Source organism: Lactuca serriola, chromosome 1, assembly GCF_051521515.1.
Source record: "Lactuca serriola cultivar US96UC23 chromosome 1, Lser_US96UC23_V15, whole genome shotgun sequence".
NCBI lineage: Eukaryota > Viridiplantae > Streptophyta > Magnoliopsida > Asterales > Asteraceae > Lactuca > Lactuca serriola.
In genome coordinates, this window is record NC_136408.1 from 111911232 (window position 1) to 111926006 (window position 14775).

Sequence of the window (14775 nt, forward strand, 5' to 3'; positions counted from 1 at the left end):
TCCAATTCAAAGACTATAACCTAATTAATAACCATTCATATACTTCAAACCAAGCGCTCCATTGATGTCACACCCCGAAATCGATGGCGGAAACGTTCCGGGGCGGAGGACGTCATGTAAGTATCACAACCAATGTATATAATAAGCATAGTAAACACAAAACATTACATTACATATGAATAATTACATTTGTTTAAAGGTAAAGTGATACATGTTTATCTATACAAAAGTTTGAATAAAAGTAAGACGTGTCTTCAAAAACGCTCCGTCTTCTCCAAAAGATTGCGGGTACCTGTCTAATGCGGACCTGAGAATACAAGCAGTTTGAAAATCAACATAAAGCTGGTGAGTTCATAAGTGTTTTGTTTTCTGAAAATGAACATGTTTCCTTTAGTTTTCTGAAAAAGTTGTTATCCAAGAAAATCCCATATTTTCTTATTAAGACGGTTTAATACGTATAACTCTAGATTGAAAACCATGGGAATACCATCCTGTATCACATTAGGTAGTTTTAATACATAAAACTATAGATTGAAAACCATGGGAATACCATCCTGTACTAGATAGTTTTAATACATAAAACTATTAAAAACCATGGGAATACCATCCCATAATAGATCAAAGATAGATATAACAATCCGTGAATAAACTTATATTTTGATATTAATACGTATTGTGAGCCGGGTAACCATGCTAATATGACCACGAGACCTCCTTGACGTTCTTCAGGCGTCAGACGATATCTAGAATTTGTCACCCCAGGCGTGCCCGCCTAGCTGTAGCTAGCGGTTTAGGTGTGGGATTGTCAGTCCCAAATAGATCTGTTCACAAATTCCACGCTCTCCCTCCAGGACACTCTGTTTACACTTCCGGGGAGGATTTACTAATAACCCGAAGGGTTTAATGAAGATACATCTCACAAGCTAGTATTAAATTCTTCACGGTAAACTCGGTAGTTATCAAACATCATACAGTAAAACAGTTTAATACAATGAAATTATCTAGCATGATATTCTAAATTAGACAGAGATAAACTGAATCAGACATAGTTTATCTATTAACCTTGCATGAAATCTGTGTCCGTAAAACAAGAACTGAAGATCCCAAATTATTCCCATAATAATTTGATTAGTTTGATTGTTTCCCTTACTGTAATTGAAATCCACGTCACTATATTCGATAAAACATCCCTTATGCTCCGCATAATACATAAGGGGTAAAGATATCTAAAAGTTTGTCAGATATTTATAGAATTTCATCAGTTTTAAGTTTCGAAATCTTTTATAGTTTGCTTGTATTCCTCCCGTGAAAACATTGAAAACACGGAAAAAGGCGTAAGGGTATGAACTCACCAGTCGAGAAACGAGTCGGTTTGGATGCTAAATGTCAGTTCGGGGCTTGATAACACGCGAGGTTCTTATGTAATATGAAATAGTACATAATTGTATCTAATTAGACTTTGAACCACTAATTAGATATGAATATACACTCCAAGACGTGAAAACACTTCAAATCAAGTGTTTGGAGTGACCCGGGTGGCATCTACGGACGTATAGGGGATAGATATGGAGTTTGTTGTTCAAGAGTAAACACCCAATGGATTTTACGGCCCAATGACCAACTCCCCATGAGTTTACGGCCGTAAACTCATGGTGGGGGTGTTCTTGGTTGCTAAATGGCCTTATAACTCATGAGGGGTGATGCTAGGATCAAATCTAAGGCATAGAAATGGATTAAACCACCAAAGGGACCATCAAATGGAGTTTACGGCCATGAACTAGGAGTTTACGGACGTAAGCTCCTATATACTCTTTCCTTTCATGATTTGGCGGCCCAAGATTAATCATATGTGATTCTAAGTCATTTTACAAGCCATAGAATGGATTTAGGGCATCATTTGACTAAGGTATAGGAGTTTACGGCCCAGGAACCTATCCTTGGGGGTTTTACGTTCGTAAGCTCCCATAGGAGTGGTTTTAATCAAGTTTAAGGCCCCTAACTCGTTTGTGGTTGCTTCTAGACTTTATTCCAAGGCTTATGAGGTGTTTAAGTGGCGTCTTAACATTTTAAAATGAGTTTACTGCCCATGAATTGGTGTTTACAGTCCAAGCATGTTCTTGGGCCGTAAACTCTCATTTACCCCCTAAATGATGAGTTCAAGGTGTTCAAATTCCATTCCAATAAGTCCTTAAGTCGATTCCAAGCTCCAAAAGTGATTTGGGAGGGTTTTTGGGCTCCAAAACCCATCTTATATGTGTTCACGTCCCATGAGTGTTCCAGGGCCGTAAAAACATGTTTATGGTCCTAAATCATAGATTGAACACGGATTTGAAAGCTGAAAAGGTTATACAATGAGTTAGGATAGTTACCTTGATGATTTGGAGCTTAAATTGGATGATTTTAGACTTAAGATTGAATTGTAGAGAGAGAGTAGTCAGAGAGAGTGCAAAAGCTTCAAAATGAAGTCATTTGAACTTTATATATGGTTCAAGTTTGGGACACGGTGGAATTCTACCCGATACTGACATTAGACGAGGCTTTTGGTCGCACCCGATTAAGTTGTTGTAACCCGATATGGTCGAATCTAAAAATCTTTCAATTATTAAATTGGGGCGTTATCATGTGTTTCTAATGTGTTTGGACACCCATTAAGTCATAATAGAAGACTCAAAATTAATGACTTAATTTAATAACGAAATGGAAACAATTCGAAAACGACAAATTTTATTGACAGAACGGGTTACAATGACGGAACAAACTTCGATTTGTCACATTATCCCCCTATTAAAGGGAATTTCATCCTGAAATTCAAGATTAAGATACAAATCATTGATTTGGAAAATAGATGCGGATACTTCTATTTCATCGAGTCTTCGCGTTCCCAAGTGAACTCAGGTCCCCGCTTGGCATTCCAGCAAACCTTCACTGTCGGGATGCGGCTTTGCTTCGTACGTTTGATCTCTCGATCCATGATTTCGATTGGTTCCTCCACGAAGTTTAGGTTTTCGTTGATTTCGATCTCGTCAAGGGAGATCATTAGGGTTTCATCGGATAGACACTTTTTAAGATTTGAGACGTGGAAGACAAGATGGATGTTACTAAGTTCTTGAGGGTGTCGGAGTTTGTAGGCTACAGTACCGATCCTATCGAGGATCTTGAAAGGTCCTATGTACCTCGGGTTAAGTTTTCCATGCTTTCCAAAGCGTATCATGCCTTTCCATGGCGAGACCTTTAACAAGACGCGATCTCCAACCTGGAATTCTAATGGTTTCCGTCGTATATCAGCGTAACTCTTCTGTCGGTCTCGTGAAGCTTTCAGTCGTTCTCGGATCTGGATGATCTTCTCGGTGGTTTCGCGGATGATTTCAGGACCAGTAAGAGCACTGTCGGGGACTCGACTCTTGGCTAGCTGCGTGTCCCCTACCTCAGCCCATCACAGATGGGATCTGCACTTGCGACCGTAGAGGGCTTCGAACGGGGCAGCCTTGATACTGATGTGGTAGCTGTTGTTATACGAGAACTCTATCAAAGGAAAATGTGTGTCCCACGACTTTCCGAAATCGATGACACATGCTCTCAACATGTCTTCCAGGGTTTGGATAGTTCTCTCACTCTGTCCGTCTGTCTGAGGATGATAGGCCGTGCTCATGTCTAGTTTAGTTCCAAGAGCCTTCTGGAGAGACTGCGAAAATCGGGAGGTAAACCTGCTATCTCTATCGGAGATAATGGATACAGGTACACCATGAAATCAAACTATCTCTTGGATGTAGATACGCGCGAGTCTTTCCATCTTGAACGACTCCTTAATAGGAAGGAAGTGAGCGGACTTTGTCAGACGATCGACAATTACCCAAATGGTATCGTACCCACTCGGACATTTGGGTAACTTGGTGATGAAGTCCATGGTAATCATCTCCCATTTCCACTCAGGTATCTCGGGCTGCTGGAGTAGACCTGAGGGCTTCTGATACTTGACTTTTACCTTGGCATAAGTCAGACACTTGCTCACGAAGGTTGCGATTTTGGCTTTCATGTTCAGCCACCAGTATTGTTTCTTGAGATCCAGGTACATCTTGTCATAACCTGGGTGAGCAGAGTATTTGGTCTTATAAGCTTCGGTCATGACGACGTTTCTGAAACCTCCGAACTTTGGGGTCCAAATTCTATCCATGAAATAGTAGACTCTGTCACCTCTTATCTCAAGTTTCTTCTCCATTCCTCTCAGTGTTTCGTTCAACAGGCTTTTTGGCTTTAGGGCTTCCAATTGGGCTTCTCAGATCTGTGCAGATAAGTGAGAATGGATAGTCATCATCAATATCTTCACCTTGCGATTTGAACTCTCCTTTCGGCTCAGGGCATCTGCTACCACATTGGCCTTACCGGGATGGTAGCGGATTCGCACTCATAATCACTGAGTAGTTCTACCCATCGCTGCTGCCTCATGTTTAAGTCTTTCTGATTGAAGATGTGTTACAGGATTTTATGGTCAGTGAAGATCGTACACTTAGTTCCATAGAGATAATGTCTCCAAGTCTTCAATGCGAAGATCACTGCTCCTAACTCCAAGTCATGAGTCGTATAGTTGACTTCGTGTGCCTTTAGTTGTCTCGAGGCATAAGCAATAACTTTTCCTTTCTTCATAAGCACACAGCCTAATCCCTGATTGGATGCATCGCAATAAACAACGAAGTCTTCTGTCCCTTCGGGCAGGGACAGGATAGGTGCGTTGCATAAGGCTTGCTTTAACGTTTGGAACGTAGTTTCTTGCTTTTCACTCCAACAAAAGGGTACACCTTTCTGTGTTAGAGTGGTTAGGGGTTTGGCGATTCTGGAAAAATTCTGGATAAACCTGCGATAGTAGCCAGCGAGACCCAAGAATTGATGGATTTTTGTGGGTGTCTTCAGTGCTGACCAATTCTCTATCACCTTGATCTTGGATGGGTCCACGTGTATAACCTCCTCGCTTACCACGTGACCAAGGAAACCTACCTTCCGAATCCAGAACTCGCCCTTAGACAACTTCGCGTACAACTTCTCAGTTCTGAGTGTTTCCAACACTAACCTCAAGTGTTGTTTGTGATCTTCTTTGCTTCGGGAATAGACAAGTAGGTCGTCAATGAACACAATGACGAACTTGTCCAGAAAAGGACGACACACCTAGTTCATCAGGTCCATGAACACAGCCGGTGCGTTGGTTAGACCGAAGGGCATCACTACGAACTCGTAGTGACCATATCGAGTCCTGAATGCAGTCTTGGAAACATCATTCTCGTGGACTCGAAGCTGATGGTACCTTGATCTGAGGTCTATCTTCGAGAAGTAACTGGCTCCCAGAAGTTGATCGAAGAGGTCGTCTATTCGAGGAAGAGGATAGCGGTTTTTGACGGTCAATTTATTCAGCTCACGGTAGTCGATACACATCCGGAAGGATCCATCTTTCTTCTTTACAAACAATACCGGAGCTCCCCAGGGTGAGGAACTCGGTCTGATGAACCCTTTGTCGAGTAGCTCATGACTGGATAACTCCTGCATTTCTGCTGGAGCTAAGCGATACAGAGATTTGGCTACATGATTGGCTCCAGGAATTAAGTCGATGCGAAACTCGACTTGACGTTCGGGAGGAATTCCCGGAAGCTCTTTGGGAAATACATCGGGAAAGTTGCAGACTTCGGGAATGCTTTCGAGGTTTTTAACTTCATGGTTCTCATTAATTACATGGGCTAGGAATGCGTGACAATCCTTTCGCAGAAGCTTTTGAGCTTTGATGCAAGATATGATACGAAGATTGGAACTAAGTTTATCGCCATAGATCATGAGAGTCTGGCCAGAGGGGAGGTTGAGACGGATGGCTTTTTCATAACATAGGATATCAGCATGATTGGGACTCAACCAATCCATGCCAATAATAACATCAAAGCTCTTAATGGAAACTGGCATTAGGTCGATGGGGAAGGAATGATCGTTTAGGGTAAGGGTACAGCCCATGAATATGTTGCTAGTGCTTTCTTTCTCGCCGTTAGCCATCTCGAAGGTAAATGTTTCGGTTAATGGTTGGGGATTACTTTTAAGAAGACGTTTTAATGAATGGCTAACAAAACTACGTTCAACACCAGAATCGAAAATGATACTAGCATAAGAGTTGTCGAGGAGGAACGTACTCGAGACAATGGTGGGATCAGCGACTGCCTTTTCTCATCCCATAGCTAGGACTCTCCCAGTGTTACCCACTGTAGCCGCTTTGGGGCAGTTTCTCTTGAAATGTCGTACTTCCCCACATTCGTAGCAGGCCTGACTAACACCTGCTCAGGAAGATTGCTCTGTTGATTGGGTTGGTTTCCTGTAGTTTCGAGCAAGGTGGCCCTTCTTGCCACAGCTGTTGCAGAGTTTTTCACGACAGGGCCCGGGAGTACGATGATGATAGTTGCACTTACTGCACCATGGAAGAGTACCAGTATATCCACTGGTAGGAGTCTAAGCTGTGGATCCGATGGCAGAAACAGCAGCAGGGGCAGTAGCAACGTGGACTGCTACGGTTTGCTGTTTCTTAGAGGATCCTTGTGAACTTTGGGCCTTCAGTTTGTTCCAGAATTTCTTTTTACTACCACCACTACTTTTAACCGGCTCAGGAGTGGTGGTCTTCTCATCGAGATTGTCTTCGTGATCAATCAGGGTTTGCGCCAGAAATTTAGCGCTGTCAAATGTGTCTGCCTTTGCAGCCAAAACGTTCCCTTTGGTTGGCTGGGTCAGCCCCCAAATAAACCTCTGAATCTTTTTACTTTCCCGGGTAACCATTCCTGGACAGAGAAGCGCTAGGTCTTCGAATCTTGAGGTGTAAGCGGTGATGTCGGAACCCTTCATCTTTAGATTCCAAAGTTCATGCTCTAATTTCTGCAACTCGCCCTGTGGGCAGTATTCGGCAAGCAGAATTTCCTTCATGGCTTCCCAACCGATAGCATTGGCTACAGGTAGGGTTAGGGATTTGACTCGGCCGTTCCACCAAGTCAAACTTCACCTTATCTGATTCAGAGCATGCACAGATCTCGAAAATAGATTTGATTTTCTCGAACCATCGGGTTAAGGAAATGACACCTCCAGTTCCATCGAAAGATGTGGGCTTCGCGTTCATGAAGTCCTTATAAGAACACTCCTTCCGGTGTCCCTGGCTACCTTCTTGATTTTGAGGTTGGGTACCACATCCTGGACCACCGGAGCCACCGGGGTTCATTTGAGACATGACAGCTGCCACTACGGCAGTAACAGCTGCCTAGAACATCACATGATCAAATTGAGGAGGAGGTGGTGGCGGAGGAGGATTGTTGTTATTCTTCGAGCTGGGTCTCTTTCTTGGAGGCAACTTGATCTATAATAGCCAGGAAAGAGAGGATCATAAGTCCTCTTAATTGAATCAAGATATATGGAACAAGAAATATCTCTTTATGACAGATATAAAGTTCTAGTAAGCGATAAAACAAGAAAGAGTTATCAAAGCAGATAAATTATCGCTAAGGAAGGAAGGAGTAGCAACACTCAGAATAATTTCTACAAAGTACTCGGTTCTGACTAAGATACTCCCATAGCACCTTACGTTTCGTTGAATCGATGAATCATTATTTGGATCTTAGGTAAGTTTTAGGCATGCTGCATACCACAGTCACTCCCAAGCACATGTCGGCCGTGTCACGAATGAATATAGTTGATCAGGCTAAATTGACTCTAGACACGACTACATAACTGCCCAGGTTTAACCACAGCACACAACACCCATTTACTTATGTTTTGTTCAACTCATAGTTACGGATTCTGGTGGTTAGGTATACTTGTATACTTTTGAAAATACTCATATTTTAAAGTATACTTATAGTTCAGAGTACTTAGGCCCCTTAGTGTTTATAGCCTTATACCATGTAAGGTTTGGTATACTAGTTCACTATAAACAAGGTCTCTGATACCAATCTGTCACACCCCGAAACCGATGGCCGAAACATTCCGGGGCGGAGGACGTCATGTAAGTATCACAACCAATGTACATAGTAAGCATAGTAAACACGTAACATTACATTACATATGAATAATTACATTTGTTTAAAAGTAAAGTGATACATGTTTTTCTACATGTTTTTCTATAAAAAAGTTTGAATAAAAGTAAGACGTGTCTTCTAAAACGCTCCGTCTTCTCCAAAAGATTGTGGGTACCTGTCTAATGCGGACCTGAGAATACAAGCAGTTTGAAAATCAGCATAAAGCTGGTGAGTTCATAAGTTTTTTGTTTTCTGAAAATGAAAATGTTTCCTTTAGTTTTCTAAAAAAGTTGTTATCCAAGAAAATCCCATATTTTCTTATTAAGACTGTTAATACATATAACTCTAGATTGAAAATAATGGGAATACCATCCCGTATCACAGTAGGTAGTTTTAATACATAAAACTATAGATTGAAAAACATGGGAATACCATCTTGTACTCGATAGTTTTAATACATAAAACTATTAAAAACCATGGGAATACCATCCCGTAATAGACCAAAGATAGATATAACAATCCGTGAATAAACTTATATTTTGATATTAATACGTATTGTGAGTCGAGTAACCATGCTAATATGACCACGAGACCTCCTTGACGTTCTTCAGGCGTCGGACGATATCAAGAATTTGTCACCCCAGGCGTGCCCGCCTAACTGTAGCTAGCAGTTTAGGTGTGGGATTGTCAGTCCCGAATAGATCTATTCACAAATTCCACGCTCTCCCTCCAGGAGACTCTGGTTACACTTCCTGGGAGGATTTACTGATAACCCGAAGGGTTTAATGAAGATACATCTCACAAGCTAGTATTAAATTATTCACGGTAAACTCGGTAGTTATCAAACATCTTACAGTAAAACAGTTTAATACAATGAAATTATCTGGCATGATATTCTAAATTAGACAGAGATAAACTGAATCAGACATAGTTTATCTATTAACCTTGCATGAAATCTGTGTCCGTAAAACAAGAATTGAAGATCCCAAATTATTCCCATAATAATTTGATTAGTTTGATTGTTTCCCTTACTGTAATTGAAATCCACATCACTATATTCGATAAAACATCCCTTATGCTCCGCATAATACATAAGGGGTAAAGATATCTAAAAGTTTGCCAGATATTTATAGAATTTCATCAGTTTTAAGTTTCGAAATCTTTTATAGTTTGCTTGTATTCCTCCCGTGAAAACATTGAAAACACGGAAAAAGGCGTAAGGGTATGAACTCACCAGTCGAGAAACGAGTCGGTTTGGATGCTAAGTGTCAGTTCGGGGCTTGATAACGCGCGAGGTTCTTATGTAATATGAAATAGTACATAATTGTATCTAATTAGACTTTGAACCACTAATTAGATATGAATATACACTCCAAGACGTGAAAACACTTCAAATCAAGTGTTTGGAGTGACCCGGGTGGCATCTACAGAAGTATAGGGGATAGATATGGAGTTTGTTATTCAAGAGTAAACACCCAATGGAGTTTTGGGCCCGATGACCAACTCCCCATGAGTTTACGGCCGTAAACTCATGGTGGGGGTGTTCTTGGTTGCTAAATGGCCTTATAACTCATGAGGGGTGATGCTAGGATCAAATCTAAGGCATAGAAATGGATTAAACCACCAAAGGGAGCATCAAATGGAGTTTACGGCTGTGAACTAGGAGTTTACAGCCGTAAGCTCCTATATACTCTTTCGTTTCATGATTTGGTGGCCCTAGATTAATCATATGTGATTCTAAGTCATTTTACAAGCCATAGAATGGATTTAGGGCATCATTTGACTAAGGTATAGGAGTTTACGGCCCAGGAACCTATCCTTGGGGGGTTTACAACTGTAAGTTCCTATAGGAGTGGTTTCAATCAAGTTTAAGGCCCCTAACTTGTTTGTGGTTGCTTCTAGACTTTATTCCAAGGCTTATGAGGTGTTTAAGTGGCATCTTAACACTTTTAAATGAGTTTACTGCCCATGAATTGGTGTTTACAGTCCAAGCATGTTCTTGGGCCGTAAACTCTCATTTTCCCCTTAAATGATGAGTTCAAGGTGTTCAAAGTCCATTCCAATAAGTCCTTAAGTCGATTCCAAGCTCCAAAAGTGTGATTTGGGAGGGTTTTTGGGCTCCAAAACCCATCTTATATGTGTTCACGGCCCATGAGTGTTCCAGGGCCGTAAACACATGTTTATGGTCCTAAATCATAGATTGAACATGGATTTGAAAGCTGAAAAGGTTATACAATGAGTTAGGATAGTTACCTTGATGATTTGGAGCTTAAATTGGATGATTTTGGACTTAATATTGAATTATAGATAGAGAGTAGTGAGAGAGAGTGCAAAAGCTTCAAAATGAAGTCATTTGAACTTTATATATGGTTCAAGTTTGGGACACGGTAGAATTTTACCCGATACTGACGTTAGACGAGCCTTATGGTTGAATCTAAAAATCTTTCAATTATTAAATTGGGGCGTTATCATGAGTTGCTAATGTGTTTGGACACCCATTAAGTCATAATAGAAGACTCAAACTTAGAGACTTGATTTAATAACGAAACAGAAACAATTTGAAAACGACAAATTTTATTGACGGAACGGGTTACAATGACGGAACAAACTTCGGGTTGTCACAATTGATATCTTGACCAGCCCATATACATCTCTCTCGGCAATATATAACAAATTTACCCCAATGCATACCCTTAGGGAATCCATAACCTCAGCCAAATAGTGCAGAATACTACATTCGTAATGAACAACTAATCTTAATCATTAACAGATGACATCCACATGATCGATCAAAGTAAGATCCCATACTTGATTGATGCTAATCAGATTCCACCAATATGCAACCAAATCGAGAAGGCTTTTAAAGTGGTTCTGAATGAGACAAACCTCAAGCCTTCTAAGAACTAAAATTCCACATAATCATTGAGGGTAAGCATACCTAGAGACCAAAAGGAACATAAAACATACTAAATTGATGATAAGTTTACATATCCATAGAACTTCAACCACCACACTAAAAACCTTCAGGGAACCTTTGCTGAAAGCCAAACAATGCGACCAATAATTGTGAACACATGAGATTAAATCACCAAAACCCTAGTGGGGCTAAACGCACCAAATTCTGAAACTGATTCCTTGATCCATCTCTGCCCAATCTAGACTACAAATAGAAATTCTTACACCCAACTAACAATTACCTCCTCCATTTATACTTAACCTGAGTGATCCCAATGGCTCCTTATACATCCATTGGCATCCCAAAAGGAACAAATAGCTACAACGAGCTCCTTGACAAACCACATTCTCCTAAGAGACATCACATGAACCTCCTGACACATACATCTAATCGCCAATTACTATATTCCTTTGCCTTAACCAAATCCTGTACCGAGATCCCAAAACTTGCACCACAAATTCCTATGATTCACCCTGTCCAATACCACAAACTCAAATAGATCGATGATCCTCCAAGTAGAATACCTAGTTCTCCCCCACTTAGTGTTCAAACTACTACCCACTAATTTTCAGCTAACACATAACTCAACCAGCTCAACCAAGTACAACCATCCCTGACCCTGGAAAGAATGACACATGCATGATGATCTTCCAGATGAAGATAAAACATATCCTAAGATAATCCTAACTTTTTTATGAAGACTTAGAAAATTTCCAACCATGACCACTTAACATTAAGGATCCCTTACAACAGCATAAACCAATACCTACTTATGATCCAAATCATACACTGCTTGCCTACAATGCCAACCACCAACCCGGTTACTAACATGCCTATATCCAAAGAACACAGACCCTTGGTCGCATCACAAACCATCTATACAACATCAACCCTCTTGTACACTCCCACTCTGACATTTTGTCGCCAACACCGTGACCAATAGACTCCATGCAGGGTTCACATCCGAACACTAAAATTCACAACCCTGATCAGTCCTCTTCCGAACCAAGAAGACCTAAAGGAAAATTTTTCTTCAACTGATAACAACATACCTAACTATCAATCAACCTTACTAGTTTCAACTGCAATTCCCAAACCGATATTGCCATTGGGGCCCAAAACAATACCAAACCCATCCTTGAGCTGAGCAATCATAACCAATAGATCAACAGATACAGAACCACTATCACGAATCATTGAATCGACCATGCTATCCCTTCTGACCAGCCGTTAGAATCCCCAAAACTCTCTTCGAATCGAGTATGGATCCCATGCTTCTATTAGTACGGGCCCAATACTACCTTCCACACCTATCCATACTTTCCTCAAAAATTATCTTAGGTCCTTTAAGACCTACTCAAAATATCCTCCTGATACATGCTCAACACTGAAACAACCGCATTAAAATACTTCCTAGGTCCTCCTATGATTTCCTCACCTCCTTACCATCATCTACTGAAGGACTCCCAATAATGTCAATTAACTATTTCATGAATACAATCACATGCAACAAAGCTTAGATAATCCTTAAAGTAACAAACTCATCCCTATAATGGTTGGACTCAGATAAGAGCTGCGCAGCAGGACCAAGTCCGTTACTTTGAGATTATTCAACGTTTGTTACATGTGTCCTAGCATATTCACTTAGTGGTTAACTCACATCACTTAAGAGTTCCAAAAAGCACAAAGCAAGCAGAATTCATGCAGTAACACTCCAAACCATAGAATAACCAAGAACATCCCATCTCACACACCATAACTCATGCACTCTATCCTCACTTCCTAGAGGAACACTAAACATATTGCAACTGGCAGACTAACCCTACATAACTCATACTACCAATAACTGCCATACGATGCTCCATTGGTGCCAGATGACTATCGCATGAACACTATTACATACCACACAACTTAAAAAATCTTAGGCTAAGAGACTCAATCCTACAACGGTTGTACTCAGACAAAAGCTGCGTAACATGACCAAATCCCTTAACCTAAGACCATTTAACCCATGTAGTATGTAACCTAGAACTTTCATTTAATAGTTAGTTCACACACAAAAGAGTCACACAATAATCAGTAAGGTATTTTAATAGAGATAACGCATCATATATCAAAAAAATCTATCGTACGATTCCTGAAGATCTCTATCCTAATACTATCATTTCATTCTTAACATAACATAACATAATCCTATATAACTGTGTGGTAATTTGGGGTCAACTTACCAGCTTCGGCTGATCATACACATCGCATCCTCCATGATTATTTTGAAAACCATTTAAAAATTGTTTTAAAAATCAGCTTCCTAAGTTTTAGAATGGATTCCCACTAGTGTTCCTTCAATTCACTCAAACCAAGGCTCTAATACCAACAAGTAACATCCGAAAAATCGTGAAAATTTTGAACTTTTCAAAACAACCCATTTTACTATTAACAGTGTTTACAAAATTAGTATTTCGAAAACATTAATTATAATTAGAGTCTCCCAAAATCAAATCAATTGAAAACCAAGGATGAGTACGGTCACGCCTTCAGCTCACCACAAACATCTGAAGTACCTGAAACAATAAACTGAAACTATAAGCACAAAGCTTAGTGATTTCCCCAAAACTTCCACCACATACACACAATAACAAGTACAATAGTAAACAACATGCCTACAAAGCCATCATCATGACTAGAACGCCCCACCGGCCTACAGTCTATCAGGTACGCCTACATAGCTTTCTGTCTAACTGGAATGCCCCACCGCCCTATAGTCTATCTATGTAACGCGCGCAGATCCGGGCTAGTCAATTTAGAGACAATGAGCGTGAAAAATGAGTTTTTGATAGAAGATTATTTATAAGGATTAATCATAACCAAGTTGTAGTATATGTTACAAGAGTTTCGTACATATAAAGAATGGCCGAATTCAAGTTATAACGAAAAAGTTATGGCCCGTCGAAGTTTAACGGTAAAACTGGCACGACACCGGGAGACGTAAATAGTGAATTTACGGTAGATGACTTTTTATCCTTTGTGATCTAAATAAAAGTTGTATTATACGTTAAACCAAGAACATACAAAAAAAGAACGCCCAAATCTGACTTCGTATGAGGAAGTTATAAATTTTTTATGATTTGACATAGTAGTGCACGACCCGAAACTCGAATTTTAGTTCGAGCAGCTTTTGGCCTATGTGACCTAAATTAGAGTTGAATATCTCATTAATAGGAACTCAACGATAAAATGACAGATGAAAACGGAGCCCGTATGTAGAAGTTATGAATTTTACGCGAACATATAGCAGTATAATCTCCTCCTACTGTTAAATTTAAGATCGGTCGAGAATTAGCTGATGGAGTCTAAACGAGAGTTGTAGATCTTGTTTTTACCTACGCATATATATATATATATATATATATAGTAAAAAACGGAGCTTGTATGTGAAAGTTACGGGGTTTAGAAGTCAGCAGGGTGCTATGCAGTATCGGGTGACGTGGCTGAATATGGGCCAAGGCTTTCTCCCCAAGGCAAGCCACCAGATGGTGACACCTGGCCATGGAATCAATGAGTAGGACCACCTACTCTACGAGTAGAGCATGATTCCAGCCTATAAATAGAGGTGTTAGGTTCCCGCATTCTTCACACCTTCCCAACTTCACTTTCTCTCTCTACTTTCTCTCTCTAAACCCCCCCCCCCCCCCCTAAGCCTAGTTAAACCCCCTAGCACCCGAAGGAAGTCGCAAGGCTCCCGATGCCCAAGAAAAGAGCTTTTTGTCTCTGGAATGTTCCTCCAGCGAAGCCCGGTTTTGC